At 42.4% G+C, this 18,107-nt stretch overlaps 1 pseudogene; it reads left to right on the top strand.

The window, feature by feature from the left end:
- The window catches only part of LOC117524153, a 122,755-nt pseudogene that overhangs the window by 63,338 nt on the left and 41,310 nt on the right, over positions 1 to 18,107 (top strand).

Raw genomic sequence — 18,107 nt, 5'->3', positions numbered from 1 at the left:
ATAGACATTTGGAAAAGTGTCATGAATTATATGCTGTAGAAGGCTAAAAATGGTGATTCTCTTAAACCCAAGTTTTTTCGAGTATAGACGTTTATGGATTCAATGTCTCCTGATCTTATATACTTCAGGACACTATAAAGTACCTCTGATAAAGTTTTGGCGCTTTGTAAAAAGTGCATGATCCCCTAGAATTTGTCCCTTAGCCACCGGACTACAGATGGGGGTGATCTTTCTAACATGTGTTGTCATTCAGATGACAGACCTGCAGATCTATTGAGAAGTACTGTCATAACAAGCCTCGCTCCGAAAGCCTGTGGAGGCAGTGCTCTGACTGTGCCTTTTTTCAGGTGAGAAGACCTTCCGAGCTTTCATCTTCAGATCTTCAAGACATCATTGGGAAAATAAATAAATAAAACTGCACCTTTGACAGTCAATGTGAGTTTCATAAGAGGACATCCTCAAATTACCACAATTCTACATCTTTGTATTAAGAACTTCCTTATTTTAAGCAAATTTGCCAACCAAACCATGCAAGGTTACACCGACTGAGTACATCTGTATCAGGGGCATCAACTCTACTCCTGCCCTGAATATTTTCAGCTTTCCGTTCTCCACCACAACTAATAACTAAGTCAGAGGCAGCAAACACCAACTTGACAGCTGTGGACTCGCCAGCGAGTTTATATCAAGTGGCTGGAAGATACCCCTTCAGCCACTTGATGTAAACCGCCCTGGCAGCTGGGCAGGCAGCCAGGCATTGTCAACAATTGGCTTGTTAATTGCACTGGAATGGAGAAACCTAGGGTCACCAAACTTACCGAAAGGGTTATCATGTTGAGATTTTAAACAAGTTTGAAAATGGATGACCTGACCTTTAGCTCAAGGTCACAGGCCAAATTTTGGATTTTCTCGTTAGCATAATTGGTCTGGGATGGAGAGGCCCTGGGTTACCAAACTTACAGGAAAGGTTTTTCAAGTCAAGAACCTCAGGCAAGTTCAAACATGGATGACCTTGACCTTAAGGTCATCCATCGTTTGAACTTAAGGTCAAGGTCAGAAGCAAAAAGGGCTTGCTAACACACAGGAATTCTGCTACCCAGGGATTTCACAGATGTGGCAGCTGAGGGGTACCACTGGCAATCACCAGTATTTTTATGTTTCTGGACCCCAAAATGATTAAATGCTTTACATGTTGATCCAGTATCAAAGCCTGGTTCGTTGTAACAAATGTTTTATGGATGAATGATCTGACAAACTGAAAGAGCCAAGATCATCCAGTACTTTTGAGACAAACTAGTGGAGAAGAAATTAAATTTGTGGGGAGGGGGGTTTTCGGCCTTCACCTGGAGAAATTATGAGCCATGAAATCTTTTATTACACTTAATTTAAAGTGTTCAATGTGCAATATTTAAGGTTTAAATGACATCTGCATAACAGTGATAGGAATACCTAATTGCCCAAATATCTGCCCAAAATGGAATGTTTAAGGAAAATAAAATGGGACCAAGGACAGAATCTTGGGGTGCCCCACAAAATAGAGTTTCAGGGGAGGATGAAAACTGCCCACAGAACGGCAAACCAGAAAGTTTAGGACAGTAACCACTGTCTTTTATTTATTTGTTTGACAAAACTGCATTCTCTTTTTGTTGTATTGCACCAGGAATGTCAAGAAAAAGCTGGAGCATAAACTTGGCTTAGATTCATATCTGCTGAAGACCGTTCAGAGAATTACCAAATATCAGCTGCTGTTGAAGGTATGATGCCAAATGCTAGCTCGTTTGTTTTAATAATCCATTCAATAAATCCTGAATCCTTTGTTCAGTATCTGAGTCACTTGTGCCATTAATTTCAGGAACTGCTGAAGTACAGTAAGGCTGTGAGGGGTCTGAGGATCTGCAGGATGCACTCTCATCTAATTCTGGGAATCCTCAAAGCTGTCAATGACTCCATGCATCTCATTGCCATCACTGGATATGAGGTGAGTCATCCACAGATGATAGTCCGAGAGCAGTGCTTCCAACACTGGTTTGTGGGACCCAAAATACTACACATTTTTTATTTTTTCCTGAAATAATCGGGCAGTGGGGTGTGTTCATTGCTCATTCAGCCGTTGATTAGGTGAACACACCTGACTAAGCTGCCTGGCTCTGATTAGTTCAGAGACAATGGAAAATGTGCATTACCTTGGGTCCAGAGGATCAGGATTGTGAATCACTAATCTAGAGATTAAACAGTGGGCTTTGTGACATAGTGATAATGTACAAAATGTTTTGACAATCTTAGGGGGGTGGGTTAACATCACGATGGAGAGTAAATAGATCTAATACATAGTTCTTGGTTTCCTTCTTGTCAGAAGAAGGCAGGGACAAGGCAGGAGTCTATCCTCAGATGTCAAACAGGAACTGACTGGTGGCAGTGGGGTGGAGGAGGTAGCATCCAGGTCAGCGACTGTAAGCCAACAGAGAAATGAATTAGAATTGACTTTTTTTTTTAAAGTTCATGGTCGCTATGGGTCGTGGAGTTGATGATAAAAAAGAGGGACTAGCTGCTTTCCTATTAAAGATACATGTGTTATTGATTAGGTGAATCTGAAAGAAAGCTTTGAAATCTAAATCTTCCTGGCAGAACTTATACTATGCTACATTTCTCACAACGGAGCAACCGTGCAAGAAGGAGACTAGTGATGGAAAATCACCATGACACAGGACAACTTGTTATAAGCTTCTGTGGCATGACTGGAGAAACTGTGCAGGGTACTCTGTTGTGCAAATGACAGTAGACTTGTCTGCACTCTTTTGCCAGGGTAATCTGAGTGAGCTGGGCAAACTGCTGATGCAAGGGTCATTCAGCGTGTGGACGGAGCACAAGAAAGGTCATGCAAAGGTTAAGGATCTGGCCCGTTTCAAGCCAATGCAGCGACACCTCTTCCTCCATGAGAAGGCCCTCCTCTTCTGCAAGAGGAGGGAGGAGAATGGGGAAGGTTATGAAAAAGCTCCTTCCTACAGCTTCAAGCAGTCTCTGAGTGTGAGTATCTCCAGTGTTGATTTGAATTGTCATCCATTTCTTTTTTGTAATGTGGTTGTAGGTTTCTAATTTTCCCACGTGTTCTAATAGATGAGTGCCATTGGCATTACAGAAAATGCGAAGGGAGACAATAAGAAGTTTGAAATTGGTCTAACTCCAGAGAAGAGGTCTATTGTTCAGGTATGTAAAACCATGAAGCTCTTATGTGTTTGAAGAATGGGCATACACATGGCTGCACGTGTGTTATTTATTCAGGCACCAACAGCTGACATGAAAACCACATGGGTAAATGAGATCAGGAAGGTTCTGACAACCCAGTTGGAGGCGTGCAGAGGTAAAGCATATGTTCTTGACCCATTCTGAATCACCTTTTGCATTTAACAGCAGGTTATTCCTCAGGCAATGTTTTTGAAACTCGTTTTGTCTCTTCATTTTCTTTGCGGGTCTCAGAAGCCAGCCAGCAGAAGGCACCGGAGCAGGTTTTCCAGTTTCCCCCTGTGTCCACTGGACCAGTCAGCCTCAGGTCAGCAGGCACTTCTGCTTCCCCTTTAAATGACACTCATGAGCTGTGGTGAACAACAGTGGTACTAGACCCAGGAACCAGGAGGACAACATGGCCAGCTCCCACTAATGCAGTTTGGGTTATATCAATGGCATGAGCTTGTTTAGTTGAACCCATTGTAGTGCAAAAATAGTGTCTCATGGGTACTATGGAGGCTGAGGATGGATAAAATAACGGTGATGGTGAGAAAATGAGCCCAGGGCGGGGGGGATACAACCTCATCAAGATCCCCCATACAGCTGCCATGTAGAAATTCCTCTTCTATAAACACAATTTCGGCTGAAATGGTTTTAGATGTAACATACAGTATTAATGGAACTCCATACCTGGTTCACACGCCCATTAATGCTGTCTGTGCTTTATCTCTTGAATTTTTATTTACTTTCCATTTCTATCTATCTGCAGTCCACTTAAGACATGGACAGAAGACAACTAAGAAGGGGGAGGAAAAGAAAGATGAACCCCTAAGTCCTGATGCCAATTCCTCCTTTTCTCCAAAGCTCCCAGGAAAAGGTCCAGTAGGCAATCTGGAGAGTTACCCAAGAAGATAAACTCTACTTTGTTCTAAACACTTTACCTCTGAGCATCCTTCGCCATCCATTCTGTCTTCTTGACTTGAACTTGCTTGCTTTCCTGACTATTTTCTTTCTTCTGTGTCTCCACTGACTTTTCCTCTTTGGGTCAGACGAGGCTGTGACCAGCCCAACATCAGACAGATCAGCTGCCTTGAAAAAGCGCTTTACTTACAGGGCTTCAGTAACCTCAAAGCTCAGAAAGGTTAACTAAAGGTCATTAATCTCATCATCATCATCATCAATTTTATTATATAGCGCCAAATCACAACAAACAGTTGCCCCAAGGCGCCTTATATTGTAGGCAAGGCCATACAATAATTACGGAAAAACCCCAACGGTCAAAATGACCCCCTGTGAGCAAGCACTTGGCAACAGTGGAAGGAAAACTCCCTTGTAACAGGAAGAAACCTCCAGCAGAACCAGGCTCAGGGAGGGGAAGTCTTCTGCTGGGACTGGTTGGGGCTGAGGGAGAGACCAGGAAAAGACATGCTGTGGAGGGGAGCAGAGATCAATCACTAATGATTAATGCAGAGTGGTGCATACAGAGCAAAAAGAGAAAGAAAACACTCAGTGCATCATGGGAACCCCCCAGCAGTCTAAGTCTATAACAGCATAACTAAGGGATGGTTCAGGGTCACTTGATCCAGCCCCTAACTATAAGCTTTAGCAAAAAGGAAAGTTTTAAGGCCTAATCTTAAAAAGTAGAGAGGGTTGTCTGTCTCCCTGATCTGAATTGGAGCTGGTTCCACAGGAGAGGAGCCTGAAAGCTGAAGGCTCTGCCTCCATTCTACTCTTACAAACCCTAGGAACTACAAGTAAGCCTGCAGTCTGAGAGCGAAGCGCTCTATTGGGGTGATATGGTACTATGAGCTCCCTAAGATAAGATGGATAAATAAATGCCTGAATTAGTTTTTCAGCATCACTTCTGAGACAAGACCTTTCTACTTTTAGAGATATTGCGCAAATGCAAAAAAGCAGTCCTACATATTTAATATGCGCATTGAATGACATATCCTGATCAAAAATGACTCCAAGATTTCTCACAGTATTACTAGAGGTCAGGGTAATGCCATCCAGAGTAAGGATCTGGTTAGACACCATGTTTCTAAGATTTGTGGGGCCAAGTACAATAACTTCAGTTTTATCTGAGTTTAAAAGCAGGAAATTAGAGGTCATCCATGTCTTTATGTCTGTAAGACAATCTGCAGTTAGCTAATTGGGGTGTGTCCTCTGGCTTCATGGATAGATAAAGCTGGGTATCATCTGCGTAACAATGAAAATTTAAGCAATGCCGTCTAATAATACCGCCTAAGGGAAACATGTATAAAGTGAATAAAAATGGTCCTAGCACAGAACCTTGTGGAACTCCCTAATAACCTTAGTCTGTGAAGAAGATTCCCATTTACATGAAACAAATTGTAATCTATTAGTAAAATATGATTCAAACCACCGCAGCGCAGTGCCTTTAATACCCTCATGGCATGCTCTAATCTCTGTAATAAATTTATGGTCCAACAGTATCAAAAGCAGCACCGAGAGGTCCTACAGAAACAAGCACAGAGATGAGTCCACTGTACTGATGGCCATAAGAAGATCACTTTGTAACCTTCCACTAATGCTGTGTCTGTACTATGATGAATTCTAAAACCTGTACTGAAACTCTTCAAATAGACCATCCTCTGCAGATGATCAGTTAGCTGTTTTACAACTACCCTTTCAAGAATTTTTGAGAGAAAAGGAAGGTTGGAGATTGGCCTATAATTAGCTAGGTAGCTGGGTCAAGTGATGGCTTTTAAGTAATGGTTTAATTACTGCCACCTTAAAAGCCTGTGGTACATAGCCAACTAATAAAGTAGATTGATTCTATTTAAGATTGAAGCTAATTAATTGGTAGGGCTTCCTTGAGCAGCCTGGTAGGAATGGGGTCTATAGACATGTTGATGGTTTGGAGGAAGTAACTAATGAAAATAACTCAGACCAGAACAATCGGAGAGAAAGAGTCTAACCAAATACCGGCATCACTGAAAGCAGCCAAAGATAACGATACGTCTTTGGGATTGGTTATGAGTAATTTTTTCTCTAATAGTTAAAATTTATTAGCAAAGAAGTCATGAAGTCATTAATAGTTAAAGTTAAAGGAATACTCGGCGTCAATAGAGCTCTGACTCTTTGTTCAGCCTGGCTACAGTGCTGAAAAGAAACCTGGGGTTGTTCTTATTTTCTTCAATAGTGATGAGTAGTAAGATGTCCTAGCTTTACGGAGGCTTTTTTTTATAGAGCAACAGACTCTTTTTCCAGGCTAAGTGAAGATCTTCTAAATTAGTGAGACGCCATTTCCTCTCCAACTTACGGGTTATCTGCTTTAAGCTGCGAGTTTGTGAGTTATACCACGGAGGTCAGGCACTTCTGATTTAAAGCTCTCTTTTTCAGAGGAGCTACAGCATCCAAAGTTGTCTTCAATGAGGATGTAAAAACTATTGACGAGATACTCTATCTCACTTACAGAGGTTAGGTAGCTACTCTGCACTGTGTTGGTATATGGCATTAGAGAACATAAAGAAGGAATCATATCCTTAAACCTAGTTACAGCACTTTCTGAAAGACTTCTAGTGTAATGAAACTTATTCGCCACTGCTGTGTAGTCCATCAGAGTAAATGTAAATGTATTAAGAAATGATCAGACAGAAGGGAGTTTTCAGGGAATACTGTTAAGTCTTCAATTTCCATACCATAAGTCAGAACAAGATCTAAGATATGATTAAAGTGGTGAGTGGACTCATTTACATTTTGAGCAAAGCCATTGAGTCTAATAATAGCTTAAATGCAGTGTTGAGGCTGTCATTCTCAGCATCTGTGTGGATGTTAAAATCGCCCACTATAATTATCTTATCTGAGCTAAGCACTAAGTCAGACAAAAGGTCTGAAAATTCACAGAGAAACTCACAGTAACGACCAGGTGGACGATAGGATAATACAAATAAACTGGTTTTTTGGGACTTCCAATTTGGATGGACAAGACTAAGAGTCAAGCTTTCAAATGAATTAAAGCTCTGTCTGGGTTTTTGATTAATTAATAAGCTGGAATGGAAGATTGCTGCTAATCCTCCGCCTCGGCCCGTGCTACGAGCATTCTGGCAGTTAGTGTGACTCGGGGGTGTTGACTCATTTAAACTAACATATTCATCCTGCTGTAACCAGGTTTCTTTAAGGCAGAATAAATCAATATTTTGGTCAATTATTATATCATTTACTAACAGGGACTTAGAAGAGAGAGACCTAATGTTTAATAGACCACATTTAACTGTTTTAGTCTGTGGTGCAGTTGAAGGTGCTATATTATTTTTTCTTTTTGAATTTTTATGCTTAAATAGATTTTACTGGGTATTGGTGGTCTGGGAGCAGGCACCGTCTCCATGGGGATGGGGGTAATGAGGGGATGGGCAGGGGGAGAGAAGCTGCAGAGAGGTGTGTAAGACTACAACTCTGCTTCCTGGTCCCAACCCTGGATAGTCACGGTTTGCAGGATTTAAGAAAATTGGCCAGATTTCTAGAAATGAGAGCTGCTCCATCCAAAGTGGGATGGATGCCGTCTCTCCTAACAAGACCAGGTTTTCCCCAGAAGCTTTGCCAATTATCTATGAAGCCCACCTCATTTTTTGGACACCACTCAGACAGCCAGCAATTCAAGGAGAACATGCGGCTAAACATGTCACTCCCGGTCCGATTGGGGAGGGGCCCAGAGAAAACTACAGAGTCCGACATTGTTTTTGCAAAGTTACACACCGATTCAATGTTAATTTTAGTGACCTCCGATTGACGTAACCGGGTGTCATTACTGCCGACGTGAATTACAATCTTACCAATTTCCGCTTAGGCCTTAGCCAGCAGTTTTCAAATTTCCTTCAGTGTCGCCTGCTCTGGCCCCGGAGGACAATTGACTATGGTTGCTGGTGTCGCTAACTTCACATTTCTCAAAACAGAGAACATATCTCAGCAAGGCTTTGATGTTCAACCAGGAGTCACCTTGTTAATCTGTAGTCCTTGTGCAAACAAGTTAAATTGATGAAGAGCACTCATTGGAATATTTACCATCACAAAAGCACCAAATGCGAAATCTTGTTTGAAAAAAAATCCTTGTTTTCACTCCATTATCCAGGCCTATGCAAAATTTTATTACATGTATCAGGCCATCCATTTAAGTATAAAATAATTAAATAAATTACTCAGATTGCTATCTGTCATTCCCTGTAAGAACCTGGTCTGCTGGAATATAGCACATTGCTATTTAAATGGGGGACTCAAGTGAAGGGTTTTCTGGCAAGGAAATGGACCTGTGCACAAATTGTCAACATGTACAAGCATTTACAGGAGTAGCCACCAAAGCTCCCTGAGGTGAAGCAGGTGAAGGCTTCTTTTCTGCAACACCTCCTCCACATGGATTTTACACTGATGTCAGGTTTTTGTTTTCGATTGAGTTTCGTTGTGGTTTGGTCGAGTAATGTGAATCCATGCATGTACAAGCAGAGTAACGTGAACCCAACTATGTAAAGCGTATCTGAAAATTACACCATGTAAGCAGCAGCAAAATTCAGTACTTGACTTTTGACCAGATTCTGGTTTATGGTGCAGTCATTTTCTGCTGCTTCATGACTCCAATCCACTTTTCCTGGCCATACCTCATGTCCAAAACAGTCGTGGATGTACAGATGAGCACAAAGACACATGCTATTTAAAGAACATGGATGCTGAATGTGGAAAAAGTGAAATCAGGGTGGATCTAGCTTCAGGTGAGGGGTGGGGGTATGGTTGTGACTTGGTAGGGTATTGACTAGAGGGGTCTGGTATAGAAATTTTCAAAAAATCTGTAGCCTTTCCCCTCCATTCAACAACAATCTGGGAATGGAGGGGAAAAGGCTCCACACAATTTTTATTTTAAACAATGAAATGTTCTAATTCTGCATGCAGCAGTGTTCATCAATCAGCCTGTTTATGTAAGCCTTTTCTATTATTGTATCACACCTTTGGACAGCGGTTCAAGGTGTGGGTACCAACCCCTACTCCAGATCCACCACTGTCAATCTGTCTGTTGGAAACTATCAACAACACTTACTTTGCAACAGGTCACTGACTGACTATGTGTTTTGCTGAGGTAGTGAATACTGTGCCGCCACTGCAGGGGCTCCACACTTAGTGATGAAGAAAGAATTGCTCTGAGCAATTATTCATGACATGTTCAGGATATTGCTTCAAATCAAACATTGCATGCTTCCATTCACAGAACCCTCAACTGCTGATGATAAAGTTTAACCTTTCCCCTGACAGCCCTCCTGTCACAAGGTATCATTGTGGAGAACTTGGTTTCATTCCATAATACATTTGAATCAGTGGTTGTTCTTCTTAGGAGAATTAGCCAGCCTTGTTTACCTCTGATTGTGTTGTTTCTTGTCTTCTGTAGCCAGAGGTTCTCCCACCCTGTTCATGGAGCTCACCTACCCTGCATGTTTTCTGAGTAGGTCCCTTCTGGTGTTTCCTCACTCTTAATTGGCTGAGCACACCTGACGTAGTTACTATAGTGGGTGGAAAGCATGCTGGCAGGTGACCTCCAAGAGGGCAAGTCTATGAGACTGTCACATTACTGCTTTCAATGGTCCTGCTGTGATCTGGCCATCTTAGAAACTTCTTATTCTCAATAGGATGAAGAAATAATTGACAAACCATAATTCTCTGGGACTGTTAGATCACAGCAGGACCAATGTGATGGTCTCATGAACTTGACCAGGAGCACAGTTGTGACACCATTCTAGCTGTGACATCACTGTGCCTGTCACTTTCACAAAACCTCAGAGTTCTTGCAGCTTATTATTTTGAGTGGTGATACTTTGGTCATTATTGTGTTTGTCTCTTCTTTCTTTTCCTGCTGGTAGGATCTCCCACCAGCCCAGATCACAAGACCAAACGCCAGAGTGACCCAATGCCATTTGGCTTCAAAGGTAGTTAGATGTACTCCTTCCATGCCAGAAACATCCAGATTCGTTCACTATGTTCATATTGTGTAGTTTAGTTGTTCATTTCTAAAGAGCTTCCAGAGAAGGTTTCTAAATGTCTCTGGAGAGTTTCAATGGATGTAACTACAAGCAGGTGTGAGTGATGTCTCCATGACCTGCTGCTGTCCTACAGATGCAGGTCCCTCCTCCTCTCTACCTCAGCAGAGTCAGGTGGTTCAGCACTTCCAGTCTCTTACAGGCAAAACAGAGAGGTACACCGGGAACATTTGGCCTGTCAAACTGTCTGGTTTCCCTTTACAGGTTTTCTCTCGTAGCTGCACGCTCCACTAACAGTTAGAAATACCCCGGTAGAGTGTACCATTGGTCTCAAACTCAGATTAGTATTGACAATCAAGGAGCACTTTTCTCATCCAAGCTTTGTGATGTCATAAGGTGAAAATGCTTTTGGATTGAGAGTAAAGGAAAACCTGTAAAACCCAGAAGTACGAGGGCTGTCAATAAAGTATAGGTCCTTTTTATTTTTTCAAAAACTATATGGATTTCATTCATATGTTTTTACGTCAGACATGCTTGAACCCTCGTGCGCATGCGTGAGTTTTTCCACGCCTGTCGGTGACGTCATTCGCCTGTGAGCACTCCTTGTGGGAGGAGTCGTCCAGCCCCTCGTCGGAATTCCTTTGTCTGAGAAGTTGCTGAGAGACTGGCGCTTTGGTTTGATCAAAGTTTTTCTAAACCTGTGAGACACATCGAAGTGGACACGGTTCGAAAAATTAAGCTGGTTTTCAGTGAAAATTTTAACCGCTGATGAGAGATTTTGAGGTGATACTGTCGCTTTAAGGACTTCCCACGCAGTGGGACGTCGCGCAGCGCTCCCAGGCGCCGTCGTCAGCCTGTTTCAAGCTGAAAACCTCCACATTTCAGGCTCTATTGATCCAGGACGTCGTGAGAGAACAGAGAAGTTTCAGAAGAAGTCGGTTTCAGCATTTTATCCGGATATTCCACTGTTAAAGGAGATTTTTTTAATGAAAGACGTGCGGACGGGTCCGCGCGTCAGGACGCAGCCGGCGCGGTGCGGCGGCACAGGAAAAACACCTCCGTGTTGATAACCATTTGTAAATCCAGGCGGCTTTTGATGGCTTTCAGTGGAGTGAGTATATGAGAAATTGTTTTAACAGCTGGACATGTTCCAACTTGTCCTTAAGGCTTCCAACAGAGGTGTTTTTCCTGTGGCGGAGTGTTGCGGTGGAGCGTCGCGGCGGCTGCGAGCCGACGCTGCAATCCGTCCGCACGTCTTTCATTAAAAAAAATCTCGTTTAACAGTGGAATATCCGGATAAAATGCTGAAACCGACTTCTTCTGAAACTTCTCTGTTCTCTCACGACGTCCTGGATCAATAGAGCCTGAAATGTGGAGGCTTTCAGCTTGAAACAGGCTGACGACGGCGCCTGGGAGCGCTGCGCGACGTCTCACACCGTGGGAAGTCCTTAAAGCGACAGTATCACCTCAAAATCTCTCATCAGCCGTTAAAATTTTCACTGAAAACCAGCTTAATTTTCGAACCGTGTCCACTTCGATGTGTCTCAGGTTTAGAAAAAATTTGATCAACAAAGCGCCAGTCTCTCAGCAACTTCTCAGACAAAGGATTCCGACAAGGGGCTGGACGACTCCTCCCACAAGGAGTGCTCACAGGCGAATGACGTCACCGACAGGCGTGGAAAAACTCACGCATGCGCACGAGGGTTCAAGCATGTCTGACGTAAAAACATATGAATGAAATCCATATAGTTTTTGAAAAAAATAAAAAGGACCTATACTTTATTGACAGACCTCATAAGGTGTACCTTCATCAGCTAAAGGGGTCATCAACCCTGCTCCTTGAGATGACATGTCCTGAATGTTTCCAACTCTCCATGCTCCACCCACTGCTAATTAACTAAGTTAGATGTGCTCAGCCAAGAAACAATTAACTGTGATTGCAGCAAGCACAATAGCCCTTAAATAAAATGAAAACATTCATTAAAAATGATCCTGGAAACAAACAGAGCCAGTAATATTACCTCCATGGAAAAGGCATTCCTGGGCCTTAACCGCCTGGCTTTTGGTCACATCCTTTCCTTCAGGCTACCAGTTTGAGACCTCTGGTTTAGAATTTGCATGTCTGACTTATAATTCTTACAGGTTTTTGTAATTGTTTTGAGACTGATCGTGTCACTGGGGTTCACTTGGTCAACTGTTTTTCTTCTCTTGAAAGGAGGGTTTTCCATTCTTTCGCTCACCATTTCACACTCGTAGACTTCTCATGCAAGTACTTGTAGATGATGCACTATGAATAACACACGCGTGTTTCTCTTTGTCGCTCTCATATCAAATCAGGTTGGACTAAGGGATCCCTGTTGCTGGATGCCTCAGAGAAGAACGATGGATATTCAAGTGCTGAGGAACTTCTTAACTCTGACCCAGACGATGAAGGAGGAAAGAAACTGGTGAGCTATTTTGTAACATTAATTTGGGGCAAAATAGTTCTGACAACTACTCAGAGACTTGTCTCATGCCCAGTCATTGCCCCTTACAGTCACTATGTGAAGGTAGAAGGTAGACTTTGGTTTCTGAGAAATGGACCTTCCATGCAGTTTTGTGAGTGCGGCTAATCCTCAGTGTAAAAATACTGCTGCCTGCATCACCCTAACAAACTTACACAAATTCAGTAATGATACCAGGAAAGCACCCACACAACCCTCATTCAAAACTTGGACAAAACTTCCAGCTGTCACGTAAAGAGATCATAGTGCACGATCAGTTAAAAAAAAAAAGCAGCATCTCTGCTTTTTGCAGATGATGTGGTTCTGTTGGCTTCATCAGGCTGTGACCTCCAATATGCACTGAGCATGTTTGAGGCAGAGTGTGAATTGACTGGGATTAGAATCAGCACTTTCAAAGACCATGGTCCTCTGTTGGAAAAGGGTGGACGCTCACCTTGAGTTATTGCCTCAAGTGGAAGAGTTGTTGTCTTGTTCAGGAGTGGGGGCAGGTTGGAGCATGAGATTGATAGATGGACTGGGGTGACATCTGATGTTTTACGGACGCTGTACGCTGCTTTAAGAAGAAACAGCTAAGGAGCCTAAAAGTGAGACTCAATTATCCAGTTGATTTACATTCCTATATCCTCACCTATGGTCATGAACTTTGGGTAATGACGGAAGGAATAAAGTCGTGGATACAAGCGGCAGAAATAAGATTCCTCCATTGGGTATCTGGGCTTACGCTCCGGGACAGGGTGAGAAGCTCATCTATCCAGGAGGGACTCAGAGTAGAGCCATTGCTTCTTCTCATCGAAAGGGCCAGTTGAGGTGGTTTGGGCATCTGATGAGGATTCCTTTTATCATCTTCCTCAGGAGATCTTGAAGGCATGGCCAACTGGGAGGAGGCTCCAGGACATGCTGGAGGGATTATATTTCCCAGCTGGCTTGGGAATGCCTCAAGATCCTCCATTAATGGTTAGAGAACTTGGCTGAAGGTAGAGAATTTCAATTAAATTTTTCAATTTATTTTCATTTATATAGCGCCAAATCACAACAGAGTTGCCTCAAAGCGATTCACACAGGTAAGGTCTAACCTTACCAACCCACAGAGCAACAGTGGTAAGGAAAAACTCCCTCTGGGGAAGAAACCTCAAGGAGACCAGACTCAAAGGGGTGACCCTCTGCTTGGGCCATGCTACAAACATAAATTACAGAACAATTCACAGAACAATTCACGGAAGAATATACAAATCAAATCAAATCAATTTTATTTATATAGCGCCAAATCACAACAAACAGTTGCCCCAAGGCGCCTTATATTGTAAGGCAAGGCCATACAATAATTACGGAAAAACCCCAACGGTCAAAACGGCCCCTGTGAGCAAGCACTTGGCAACAGTGGGAAGGAAAAACTCCCTTTTAACAGGAAGAAACTTCCAGCAGAACCAGGCTCAGTGAGGGGCAGTCTTCTGCTGGGACTGGTTGGGGCTGAGGGAGAGAACTGAAAAGCTGAAGGCTCTGCCTCCCATTCTACTCTTACAAACCCTAGGAACTACAAGTAAGCCTGCAGTCTGACAGTGAAGCGCTCTATTGGGGTGATATGGTACTATGAGGTCCCTAAGATAAGATGGGACCTGATTATTCAAAACCTTATAAGTAAGAAGAAGAATTTTAAATTCTATTCTAGAATTAACAGGAAACCAATGAAGAGAGGCCAATACGGGTGAGATATGCTCTCCTTCTAGTCCCTGTTAGCACTCTAGCTGCAGCATTTTGAATTAACTGAAGGCTTTTCAGGGAACTTTTAGGACAACCTGATAATAATGAATTGCAATAGTCCAGCCTAGAGGAAATAAATGCATGAATTAGTTTTTCAGCATCACTCTGAGACAAGACCTTTCTAATTTTAGAGATATTGCGCAAATGCAAAAAAGCAGTCCTACATATTTGTTAATATGTGCATTGAATGAATACTCCTGATCAAACATGACTCCAAGATTTCTCACAGTATTACTAGAGGTCAGGGTAATGCCAGCCAGAGTAAGGATCTGGTTAGACACCATGTTTCTAAGATTTGTGGGGCCAAGTAGAATAACTTCAGTTTTATCTGAGTTTAAAAGCAGGAAATTAGAGGTCATCCATGTCTTTATGTCTGTAAGACAATCCTGCAGTTTAGCTAATTGGTGTGTGTCCTCTGGCTTCATGGATAGATAAAGCTGGGTATCATCTGCGTAACAATGAAAATTTAAGCAATGCCGTCTAATAATACTGCCTAAGGGAAACATGTATAAAGTGAATAAAATTGGTCCTAGCACAGAACCTTGTGGAACTCCATAATTAACCTTAGTCTGTGAAGAAGATTCCCCATTTACATGAACAAATTGTAATCTATTAGATAAATATGATTCAAACCACTGCAGCACAGTGCCTTTAATACCTATGGCATGCTCTAATCTCTATAATAAAATTTTATGGTCAATAGTATCAAAAGCAGCACTGAGGTCTAATAGAACAAGCACAGAGATGAGTCCACTGTCTGAGGCCATAAGAAGATCATTTGTAACCTTCACTAATGCTGTTTCTGTACTATGATGAATTCTAAAACCTGACTGAAACTCTTCAAATAGACCATTCCTCTGCAGATGATCAGTTAGCTGTTTACAACTACCCTTTCAAGAATTTTTGAGAGAAAAGGAAGGTTGGAGATTGGCCTATAATTAGCTAAGATAGCTGGGTCAAGTGATGGCTTTTTAAGTAATGGTTTAATTACTGCCACCTTAAAAGCCTGTGGTACATAGCCAATAAAGATAGATTAATAAAGATAGAACTGATCATATTTAAGATCGAAGCATTAATTAATGGTAGGGCTTCCTTGAGCAGCCTGGTAGGAATGGGGTCTAATAGACATGTTGTGGTTTGGAGGAAGTAACTAATGAAAATAACTCAGACAGAACAATCGGAGAGAAAGAGTCTAACCAAATACCGGCATCACTGAAAGCAGCCAAGATAACGATACGTCTTTGGGATGGTTATGAGTAATTTTTTCTCTAATAGTTAAACTTTATTGGCAAAGAAAGCCATGAAGTCATTACTAGTTAAAGTTAAAGGAATACTCGGCTCAATAGAGCTCTGACTCTTTGTCAGCCTGGCTACAGTGCTGAAAAGAAACCTGGGGTTGTTCTTATTTTCTTCAATTAGTGATGATAGTAAGATGTCCTAGCTTTATGGAGGGCTTTTTTATAGAGCAACAGACTCTTTTCCAGGCTAAATGAAGATCTTCTAAATTAGTGAGACGCCATTTCCTCTCCAACGTACGGGGTTATCTGCTTTAAGCTGCAAGTTGTGAGTTATACCACGGAGTCAGGCACTTCTGATTTAAAGCTCTCTTTTTCAGAGGAGCTACAGCATCCATGTTGTTTTCAATGAGGATGTAAAACTACTGACGAGATACTCTATCCTCACTTACAGAGTTTAGGTAGCTACTCTGCACTGTGTTGGTATATGGCATTAGAGAACATAAAGAAGAATCATATCCTTAAACCTAGTTACAGCACTTTCTGAAAGACTTCTAGTGTAATGAACTTATTCCCCACTGCTGGGTAGTCCATCAGAGTAAATGTAAATGTTATTAAGAAATGATCAGACAGAAGGGAGGTTTCAGGGAATACTGTTAAGTCTTCAATTTCCATACCATAAGTCAGAACAAGATCTAAGATATGATTAAAGTGGTGGGTGGACTCATTTACATTTTGAGCAAAGCCAATTGAGTCTAATAATAGATTAAATGCAGTGTTGAGGCTGTCATTCTCAGCATCTGTGTGGATGTTAAAATCGCCCACTATAATTATCTTATCTGAGCTAAGCACTAAGTCAGACAAAAGGTCTGAAATTCACAGAGAAAACTCACAGTAACGACCAGGTGGACGATGGATAATAACAAATAAAACTGGTTTTTGGGACTTCCAATTTGGATGGACAAGACTAAGAGTCAAGCTTTCAAATGAATTAAAGCTCTGTCTGGGTTTTTAATTAATTAATAAGCTGGAATGGAAGATTGCTGCTAATCCTCCACCTCGGCCCGTGCTACGAGCGTTCTGGCAGGTAGTGTGACTCGGGGGTGTGGACTCATTTAAACTAACATATTCATCCTGCTGTATCCAGGTTTCTGTAAGGCAGAATAAATCAATAAAAAAAGTAAAGTCCCTTCGGCTGCTCCCTTGTTTGCACTCGGGGTCGCCACAGCAAATCCAAGGTGGATCTGCATGTTGAATTGGCACAACTTTTACGCTGGATGCCCTTCCTGACGCAGCTCCACATTACATGGAGAAATGTGGCAGGGGTGGGATTTGAACCCAGAACCTTCTGAACTGAAACCAAGCACATTAACCACTTGGCCACCACCCCTGCTGCAGAATAAATCAATATGTTGATCAATTATTATATCATTTACTAACAGGGACTTAGAAGAGAGAGACCTAATGTTTAATAGACCACATTTAACTGTTTTAGTCTGTGGTGCAGTTGAAGGTGATATATTATTTTTTTCTTTTTGAATTTTTATGCTTAAATAGATTTTTACTGGTTATGGTGGTCTGGGAGCAGGCACCATCTCTACGGGGATGGGGTAATGAGGGGATGGCAGGGGGAGAGAAGCTGCAGAGAGGTGTGTAAGACTACAACTCTGCTTCCTGGTCCCAACCCTGGATAGTCACGGTTTGGAGGATTTAAGAAAATTGGCCAGATTTCTAGAAATGAGAGCTGCTGCATCCAAAGTGGGATGGATGCTGTCTCTCCTAACAAGACCAGGTTTTCCCCAGAAGCTTTGCCAATTATCTATAAAGCCCACCTCATTTTTGGACACCACTCAGACAGCCAGCAATTCAAGGAGAACATGCGGCTAAACATGTCACTCCCGGTCCGATTGGGGAGGGGCCCAGAGAAAACTACAGAGTCTGACATTGTTTTTGCAAAGTTACACACCGATTCAATGTTAATTGTAGTGACCTCCGATTGGCGTAACCAGATGTCATTACTGCCGACGTGAATTACAATCTTACCAAATTTACGCTTAGCCTTAGCCAGCAGTTTCAAATTTCCTTCAATGTCGCCTGCTCTGGCCCCCGGAAGACAATTGATTATGGTTGCTGGTGTCGCTAACTTCACATTTCTCAAAACAGAGTCGCCAATAACCAGAGTTTGTTCCTCGGCGGGTGTGTCGTCGAGTGGGGAAAAACGGTTAGAAATGTGAACGGGTTGGCGGTGTACACGGGGCTTCTGTTTAGGGCTACGCTTCCTCCTCACAGTCACCCAGTCGGCCTGCTTTCCCGGCTGCTCGGGATCTGCTGGAAGGGAACTAATGGCGGCTAAGCTACCTTGGTCCGCACCGACTACAGGGGCCTGGCTAGCTGTAGAATTTTCCACT

This window comes from Thalassophryne amazonica, chromosome 14, assembly GCF_902500255.1.
Source record: "Thalassophryne amazonica chromosome 14, fThaAma1.1, whole genome shotgun sequence".
NCBI lineage: Eukaryota > Metazoa > Chordata > Actinopteri > Batrachoidiformes > Batrachoididae > Thalassophryne > Thalassophryne amazonica.
Note: the sequence above shows the minus strand (reverse complement) of the source record. Positions and strands in the feature narration are given on the sequence as shown.